We start from the raw sequence: 9,316 nt of genomic DNA, 5'->3' as shown, positions 1-9,316 counted from the left end.
GACTCATTCCACTGAGATGTAACACTGAGCGTCATAGGAAGTCATTCCTACCTGTGGCCATCAAATTTTACAACTCCTCCCTCGGAGTGTCAGACACCCTGAGTCAATAGGCTGGTCCTGGACTTATTTCCCATGATTTACTTATTTTTATTTAATTATTTATGGTTTTATAGTGCTATATTTCTTCACTATTCTTGGTTGGTGTGGCTGTAACGAAACCCAGTTTCCCTCGGGATCAATAAAGTCTGTCTGAATGAAAACATGAGGGGGAGAAAAGTTGAGATGCTGATAGTCTGTTGAAATGCCCCCCCCCCCCATTTACTGAGCAATCAGCTCATCCTTGTAAGATCAGTGTAGGATATCATCACTTTCTCAACCTAGACATCGTAATATAAAAATACCATGAGAGACCCCGTGGCAAGAATTTTCTGGTCAACTGCTTCTCGAAAGTATACCCTCAGGCAGGACCTGTTGGATTAACTGGGTGAATCCTTCAATGCAGGGTAGGGCTATGCTCCAATAAGTCCTGCCAAAGTAAATCAGTCCAGCCTGATATTTGTTAAATACAGCTGTTTAATGTTTGCAGAGTAATGTCACGCAAAAGTGTGGAAGGTTCAGGGAGTGGGTTGCAGGTTCAATGTTGGATCGGTATGTTGGAGCTATGATGTTGTGACTATTACAGAGACTTAGATGGCTCAGGGGCAGGAATTGTGACTTCGAGTGCCAGGCTTTAGATGTTTCAGAAAGGACAGGGAGGGAGGCAAAAAAGGTGGGAGCGTGGCACTGCTGATCAGAGATAGTGTCACAGCTGTAGAAAAGGAAGAAGATGTGGAGGGATTGTCTACTTAGTCTGTGGGTCGAAGTTAGGAACAGGAAGGAACTTGGAAGCATAAATTGGGAACAAGTGTTTTGCCACTCTTTCGCTATAGATTTATTGTGGTGATAGGCGAATTGCGGTGGGTCCAGGTCCTTGCTGAGACAGGAGTTGATTCTAGCCATAACTAACTTCTCAAAGCACTTCATATTCCAATGTAGTCTCATCAGAGGTCTACAATTTCTGTCAAGTGTTTTAACTCTTGTATTCTAATACTCTTGCACTATAAGAACAACATACATACGGTTTGGTTGTTAATCGCTTGATTACTTTCTTAGAAGATTCAATGGGGTGGCATATCAAACTCTTAACAGACTGTTACAGATATACTGATTAACTAGTGGCATCTGGTCAGGTATGGTAATTTGCACAGAAATATAAGATGCAGTGGAAAGTGGTGAACTTGACACAATACATTAGTGGCACGTCCCTCTGAACTATCAGTAGTATGTACATTAAGGTCTTGTTTCGAGAAGGCAATGTCCATCATCAAAGATCCCCATCATCCAGGCCATACTACATTCTTGCAGCTATCTGGCAGGATGTACAGAAGACTGAAGACCCACACCACTAGGTTTAAGAACAACTTATAACGTGTATAGGCAACAGGGAGGAAATAAGATTCTTGAGGAGTATAAAAAGAGTAAGAAAATACTTAAGAAAGAAGTCAGGAGGGCTAAAAGAAGACATGAGGTTGCTTTGACAGTCAGGGTGAAGGATAATCCTAAGAGCTTCTACAGGTATGTTAAGAGCAAAAGGATAGTAAGGGATAAAATTGGTCCTCTTGAAGATCAGAGTGGTCGGCTATGTATGGAACCAAAAGAAATGGAAGAGATATTAAATGGGTTTTTTGCATCTGTATTTTCTAAGGAAACTGGAATGGAGTCTATGGAAACAAGGCAAACAAGTAGTGAGGTCATGGAACTTATACAGATTAAAGAGGAGGAGCTGCTTGCTGTCTTGAGGCAAATCAGAGTAGATAAATCCCCAGGACCTGACAGGGTATTCCCTCGGACCTTGAAGGAGACTAGTGTTGAAATTGCAGGGGCCCTGGCAGAAATATTTAAAATGTCGATATCCACGGGTCAGGTGCCGGAGGATTGGAGGATAGCTCATTTAGTTCTGTTGTTTAAAAAAAGGCTCAAAAAGTAATCCGGGAAATTATAGGGCGGTAAGTTTGACATCGGTAGTAGGTAAATTATTGGAAGGAATACTAAGATATAGGATCTACAAGTATTTGGATAGACAGGGACTTATTAGAAAAAGTCAGCATGGCTTTGTACGTGGTAGGTCATGTTTAACCAATCTATTAGAGTTTTTTGAGGAAGTTACCAGGAAAGTGGATGAAGGGAAGGTAGTGGATGTTGTATACATGGACTTCAGTAAGGCCTTTGACAAGGTCCCGCATGGGAGGTTAGTTAGGAAGATTCCGTCGCTAGGTATACATAGAGAGGTAGTAAATTGGATTAGACATTGGCTCAATGGAAGAAGCCAGAGAGTGGTAGTGGAGGATTACTACTCTGATTGGAGGCCTGTGACTAGTGGTGTGCCACAGGGATCAGTGCTGGGTCCACTGTTATTTGTCATCTATATCAATGATCTGGATGATAATGTGGCAAATTGGATCAGCAAATTTGCTGATGATACAAAGATTGGAGGTGTAGTGGACAGTGAGGAAGGTTTTCAAAGCTTGTAGAAAGATTTGGACCAGTTAGAGGAATGGGCTGAAAAATGGCAGATGGAGTTTATGTGAGGTATTGCACTTCGGAAGGTCAAACCAAGGTAGAACATACAAGGTAAATGGTAGGACACTGAGGAGTACAGTAGAACAGAGGGATCTGGGAGTACAGATACATAATTCCCTAAAAGTGGCGTCACAAGTAGATAGGGTCGTAAAGAAAGCTTTTGGTACATTGGCCTTTATAAATCAAAGTATTGAGTATAAGAGTTGGAATGTAATGGTGAGGTTGTATAAGACATTGGTGAGACCAAATTTGGAGTATTGTGTGCAGTTTTGTCACCTAATTACAGGAAGGATACTAATAATGTTGAAAGAGTGCAGAGAAGGTTTACAAGGATGTTGCCGGGACTTGAGAAACTGAGTTACGGAGAAAGGTTGAATAGGTTAGGACTTTATTCCCTGGAGCGTAGGAGAATGAGGGGTGATTTGATAGAGGTATATAAAATTATGATGGGTATAGATAGAGTGAATGCAAGCAGGCTTTTTCCACTGAGGCTAGGGGAGAAAAAAAACCAGAGGACATGGGTTAAGGGTGAAGGGGAAAAGTTTAAAGGGAACATTGGGGGGGCTTTTTCACACAGAGGGTGGTGGGAGTGTGGAATGAGCTGCCAGATGAAGTGATGAATGCAGGCTCACTTTTGACATTTAAGAAAAACTTGGACAGGTATATGGATGAGAGGGGTTTGGAGGGATATGGCCCAGGTGCAGGTCAGTGGGACTAGGCAGAAATATGGTCGGCACAGACAAGAAGGGCCAAAAGGCCTGTTACTGTGCTGTAATGTTCTATGGTTCTAACTATTTTTCCTTCAACACTTTGCACTACAATGCACTTTTTTTCTAATTATGTTCTTTCTTGTATCGTCTATATTTGATTAATTTCTTGTGGTTTCCTTGTGTACATTGCTGTAAATAAAGATCAACAGTAATTACAACTTGTATGAAGCAAAAAAATTAGCAAAGCAACCAGCAGAGGGAAACCTTAGCCTGTTCTCTCTACGCGAACCCTTAGCACGTAATCTATGTGGTATTACAGTTTCTATGTTGGGTGCAGTTTCTTTATAAAAGACATCCCCACTCAACCTGCACCTGCCCTTACCTGTTACCCAAATGCCTAAACAATTGTGGTTTTCTAAAGAGGAAGGTAAGATTTGAATTTGTTAATATTCTTCTACTATTAACAGTTTCTGTTGTGTTCATTTTATTTTTACATCTTAAAGAAGAAACTTGCTTTGAATTTCTCAGTTGATGCATCTCAAAAGGATATTGATCTACATTGTCAATAGAAGCGAATGGCTCTGGGTGGAGGGGGAAAATAACCAGTGAAATTGAGAAACTAGCTCAAATATAGCATTTTTGGAATTTCACAATGCAAACAAATTGGGCAATGCATTGGCAATCTCTTTGACAGAGGCTGGCTGTTAATTGCTCAATTACAACAATATTTCAAAACACTTCAATGTAATACCCACTGATTTTCTGGGCTTCTTGAAACTCACCAGTGAATGTGATTGGTGCCAATTGGGGATGTTGATTCAATCAGATCTGCCAATAAGTACATGACTATTGCAACTCTTTCTTACTTCCTTCCTGCTTGTGGGTAGGTGTTGGCTCTTAAAGAAGGCGCAAAGGCCAAATGACTTACTCCCATTTCTAGTTCTGTGTTTGATAGCCTGCCAGTTTTCCATTCATTTACCAAATACATGTATTTCTAGTTCAAGTACACACCCATTATCATTATCCCATCTGTTTTCTACTACCTCAATTACGAGGTCAGTAATTTTCCTTCACTTCCTTGGACGTTATTTCCAGCTTGCTTAAGTTAATTCGTGTCAAGCGTATTCCAGAAGTTTATGTAAATTATGATTGTTTATCTCTTTAGTTACATACTCATAAATTTAGTTAGCAATGTTATAATTAATAGACAGAAGAGATTCCGCAGATGCTGGAAATCCAGAGCAACACAGATAAGGTTCTGGGGGATCTCAGCAGGTCAGGCAACATGTATGGAAATGAATCAACCGTCGACGTTTGGGCTGAGACCCTTCTTCAGGACTGAAAAGGAAGGGGAGAAGATACCAGGATAAAAAGGTAGAGTGAGGAGAAGGAGGACAATATAGAAGGTGATAGATTAAGCCATATGAGTGGGAAAGTTAAAGGGTTGGAGAGGGAGAAATCTAATGGAGGAGAGAAAGAGAAGAGGAACCACCAGGGGGAGGTGATAAGCAGATGAGGAGAAGAGGTAAGAGTCCAGAGAGGGAATAGTAAAAGATGGAGGGAGGTCAGTAAAAACAAACAAAATTACTAGAAGGAGAAATCGATATCCATGCCATCAAATTGGAGGCTAGCTAGATGGAATGTGAGGTGTTGCCCCTGCACCCTGAGAGTGGCCTCATCGTGACAGAAGACTGATATGTCGAAATGGGAATGGAGATAGGAATTCAAATCATTGACATTGGGCAATCCCACTTTTTGCAGATGGAGTGGAGGTGCTCGACTAAGTGGTCCCTCAATTTACCTCGGGTCTGTACAATGTAGAGGAAACCGAATTGGAAATACTAGATACAGTAGATGACTTCAATAGATTTGCAGGTGAAGTGTTGCCTCATCTGGAATGACTGTTTGGGGTCTAGAATGGAGGTGAGAGAGGAGGTGAATGGGCAGGTGTATTATTTTTGTTGCTTGAAAGGAAATATGAATAATCTACCCTTTACAAATCCATGTTTTTTTTCTAATAAGCTCAAACTTCTCTTAACTGTTCAAATTCTTTAGTTATATTTTATAAAAGGTGTTGAGGTCCTTTCTATGGAAGTTGGTTTATTACAGTTCAGGGCTTTAGTTGGTTCCTTTGGTCAGATATCTGCACACCTCCTGCTCCACTGCCAGATTTAGCTCATGGTCTGATCACAAGTATCTAGAGCTGCGGGTCCAGATCCACTTTCTATGTGCTCCCTTATTTTGATTTGAATGGAGTCTGGATGGAAATGTATGAGAAGTTGTGTACTTTTATATGTTTAATTTTCTTAATAGTTAATATTTTCAGTTAATTTATATTCATTAAATAAAATTTCAAATTGTTACTATGATTGTATTAGTTATTTTAAATTTTATTTTAATCTATTTTCAGTGTCGCCTATAGTACAATTCACAAAGGCAAGGATGAGTTTCAGCAGTAGATAAGCTGAGGCCAGGTCAAGTTTCAGCAATGTTAGAAAATGGAAATAAATATTCATGGTGGGAGACAGAGCAAAATCTTGCATAGACACCTACACATTGCCAAGGTTACCTGCTTCTTTCCCCTTCCTCAGTGCATGCAATAACCTTGCATCTCCAAGTCTTTCCCAATAATTGTCATCTGGAGTTGCTGTTTGCCTCATCCATGCTAGCTCATGATTAAATAATTGTATGTGTAATTTTGCAAAGATCAGTCCATTTGAATAAGTTTAAAAAAAGCTCCCAGCATTTTTTGGCTCACGTAGTGATAGTTGACCTCATGGTCAATACTCATTCAAGTCAGGATCTCACTTTAGAGGTACAGGTGTATTTAAGGGCAGGAGGCTTTGGTTAGAATCAAATATTGGTCAGCACAGTAAATCCTTCAAAATTTGTTTTAAATATTTGTCAGCTATTGATGAAGTGGGAGTAGGCTGCCATGGAGATGGGAGTTTCAGGGAGGAAACTAAACTCGATGTCAGATATGAAGCAGAGGATCATGGGTACCACCTAGTACACCTCACACTCTTGGGATTGCTGGATATTAAACACTATTCTGGGGAAATGTGTGATCACCCCATAGTCAAGTAATGTGTGTACTTTCCATAGCGGTGGGGGTAGGGGTGGAGTAGGCTACAGTCACTATCAGAAAACTAACTGATTTGACAAATGTCACAAGAACAATCATGCTTGTCTTACATCTACCCTAGAACAGCCTCCCATGATAGTATTTTGGATGAGAGTGGTCAAAACTGTGTATCCAAAGGATTGTCCATTCTCTCACATCGAAGTGCTGAGAGGAATGATGTTGCAAGATATGAATTTTGGAATTCATTTTTCCAGTGCAGCATGCAACTTAAATTGGAACAAATTTGTTAAAAAAACAAGATGAGTAGCTAAACAAAGTAGGTATTCATTTTAAGAACTCAAAACTTGAGCTGAGTTTTAAGCTGAGCAGTGCTACCGCCAATGAGAAAGCTGCACCATTCAGTGAAATATCTACTATATATATAGAATCCTTAATGAAAGAGGTGCTGACCATCATTGGTCCCCAGAAGACTCATATCATTCTTAATTCTAAGATTCAACTTTCCATGGAAAAGTTAGTTTTTTGTGCCTGTCCTAATTCTAAAGACATGTTAATGCCATAGCCAAGTATATAAAGGTAAAATTGAGGGTCCTGCTATATCTATTGTCAAGATTCAAGATTGTTTAATGTAATTTCTAGTATACAAGTGTAAAGGAAAATGAAACAATTGTTACTCTGGATCCAATACAGAACAAAAAAAAATCCAACAAAATAAAGGACACAATAATGAAAAAACACAATAAATATAAATATATAAGATAGGTTATACTGTGCACATTGATTGTATGTCCATAAAGTGATGCTAGGCATTACAGCCCTGGCGTGGAGGTTACATAGCCTCTGATGGGAGTGGGACAAACAGTCGATAAGCAGGGTGGGTGGGATACTTCCTGATGTTACTGGCCCTTTCCTGGCACCTTTCTGCATATATGTTCGTGATGGTGGGTAGGGTGGTGCCAGTGATGCATTGGGCAGTTTTGACTACCCGTTGTAGAACCTTCCTGTCAGCCGCATTGTATTTTCCATACCACGCAGTGATGCAGCATGTTAGGATGCACTCTACAGCCCATCTGTAGAATAACATGAGTATAGGTGAGCATAGTCCACATCTCTTCAGCCTCCTCAGAAAGTAAAGACATTGGTGAGCTTTCCTGATTGTGCAGAATGCGTTCTGGGACCATGAGAGGTTGCACAATATACACACACCCAGGAGTTTGAAGCTGCTCGCATTTTCCACTGCTGTCCTGCCAATGTAATGAGGGGTATAAGTTGTACAAGTTCTCCCAAAGCTGAAAACATTTCCTTTGTCTAGTTGACATTAAGGAAGAGGTCATTTGCCTGGCCTCAGGCCTTGAGCTCTATCATTTCCTCTCTGTAGGCCGTCTCAGCATTTTGGTGATGAGTCCCACCACTGTCACCTCATCAGTGACCTTGACAATGTGATTACTCAGGTGTTTGGATGTGCAGTCAAGTGTATCCAAAGTGTACAGCAATTGGCTTAGCACACAGCCCTGAATACACTCGTGCTTAGGATGATGGAGAAGGAGTGGTTGTGCATCCTGACTATCCGAAGTCTGTTGGTTAGGAAGTCCAACGCCCAGTTTTACAGTGGTTTAATATCAATAATTCTTCTATTTTAGCTGTAAATTTAGCTATAAAATTCAAACTCTGTCACAAACAAAATTTGACTAAGTATCATTGTCAGACATGTTAACTATATGGTGAACAGCATGCACTTTAGGTATTTTTGTTTGTTCAAGTTCAAAGTTTATTCCAATGTTTCTCAGTAGGTGGCAATAGAGTAATGCTTTGAACCCCAGTTGCAAAGATATGGTCCAGTGAATGTTGGGTTTTGCAACATCCTTAACTTATTTTTTATGACATGTACTTCTTTTCCTATATCCTGCAGAATTCCGTTTTGAGAAGTAATTTTGAAATGGCTTTTGGGAGAAAATGGGTACTCAAGAATGGTTCTTATGGTAAAACATCGAGACTACTTCATATCTTGGGAGCCATCGCTCAGCAAAGGAAACTATGATAATAGTCATCATCATATCCAGTGTGCTTATGACCATCCTTGGAAAATACCGTTTGAAGATCAAAATTCAATCGGTTTATGGTCCATGGACAACTGTGTTCTCTGCTGTTCTGTATGCTTTGTAGATGAGGATTACCAACAGCAGTTATCTTTAAAGATTTGGAGAGGTAATACCAAGGCTGTATCTGCAAAATTCTCCACATGTATTCAAAGGATAAGCAAACCATCATTAACTTGACCAAGGATGAGAAGCCAAAATGATGTTGGCTAAGTAGATTATTGGTATAAGTGAATGCTTTAATTTGAATGCTGCAGTGGAGAGGATTATGCAACATTGAAGCATTACAGAGAGTGAAACTTATTAGCATATGTGCCACCAGCAACAATTCTGTCATGAAAAATGCAGAGATTTTAAAATCAAAGTGAGGGACAATGATCAGTACGTTTACACGTACAAAATGCCGGAGGAACTCAGCAGGTCAGGCAGCATCTATGGAAAGGAGTAAAGCGTTGACATTATTGGGCTGAAACCCTTCATTAGGACGGATCAGTAGGTTAATATACATGTCGATTGCTTGGTTGCTCAGCCAACTATAAGCAAACATCCAACAAAGTACCATTAACAAAAAGCATATTAAAATTGAAGTCATATTCTGATGAGACATTAGTTTTTCCATAATGGCCAAAATGTTAACTTACCATTTCATGGTTGGCTGGGAATCAGACTATTCTTTTTGGAGGTGCTGGGATCTGAAAATGCTGGGGGTACTCAACAGGCCAGGCAACATCTATGAAGGGAAATGGACTGTCAAAATGTCTTGGTTTGATATCCTTCATATGAATCCCTGAATCAGTCCAAAGGAT

Source organism: Hemitrygon akajei, chromosome 13, assembly GCF_048418815.1.
Source record: "Hemitrygon akajei chromosome 13, sHemAka1.3, whole genome shotgun sequence".
Classification (NCBI taxonomy): Eukaryota; Metazoa; Chordata; class Chondrichthyes; order Myliobatiformes; family Dasyatidae; genus Hemitrygon; species Hemitrygon akajei.
This window is presented reverse-complemented; position numbering follows the sequence as displayed.